We start from the raw sequence: 941 nt of genomic DNA on the forward strand, positions 1-941 counted from the left end.
TCCATTTCTGTATCTTTCCCTTCAAAGCTCAGAGCTCCAGAATTATCCTCTGTATCTGTGTTAATTGGTTCCCCTTTTTTTTGTTGAAGAGGGTCTGTGCATTTTTCTGCCTATTCCACCATCTTACTAGAACTTTAAGTTCATATTTTAACTCTCATGGACTTGTTTTAATTTTCTTCAGCTTCAACTTGAAAATGCATGTGAGCAATTGATAGTCTGTTAACAGTCAGTTCCAAGCCTTGTTTAGACTGTCTATATTGATCTTCTCCATTGCCTCTTTCTACACATATAGTTAATTTGATTCTTGTGTATTTCACCTGGAAACGTCCAAGTGAAAGTTGTTGTTTGTGTTGTTGGAAAAAAGTATTTGTGTTGAAAAGTTATTGGTCTTGCAATATTCTGTGATGCTATCTCAGGAATCATTTCTAACACCAAGGCCATATTTTCCAACTACTAATCCTTCTGTGTTTCCAACTTTACATTTCAACCATTAATAATTATCAATGCATCTTGATTGCATGGTTGATCAATTTCAGACTGCATAGGTTGGTAAAAGTCTTCAATTTCTTCATCTTTGACATTAGTGGTTGGTGTGTAAATTTGAATAATAGTCCTAGTAACCTGTCTTCCTAATTTGCATATAGATACTATCCTATCACTGTAAGCATTGTACTTCAGAATAGGTCGTGTATTGTTCTTCTTGATTATGAATGCGACACCCCTCTTCTTCAGTTTGTTATTCCAGCATAGTAGACAACATGAATGTCCTACTCAAAATGGCAATGTCAGTCCACTGCAGCTTACTAATGCCTAGGATATCAATCTTTATGTGGTCCATTCCCATTTTGACAACTTCTAAATTCCTTAGATTCATACTTTGTACATTACACATTCTAATTATTAATGGATGTTTGCAGTTGTTTATTCTTATTTTGAGTTGT

Source organism: Orycteropus afer, unplaced genomic scaffold (genome assembly GCF_000298275.1).
Source record: "Orycteropus afer afer isolate SDZICR_OR568_19922 unplaced genomic scaffold, OryAfe1.0 scaffold00161, whole genome shotgun sequence".
NCBI lineage: Eukaryota > Metazoa > Chordata > Mammalia > Tubulidentata > Orycteropodidae > Orycteropus > Orycteropus afer.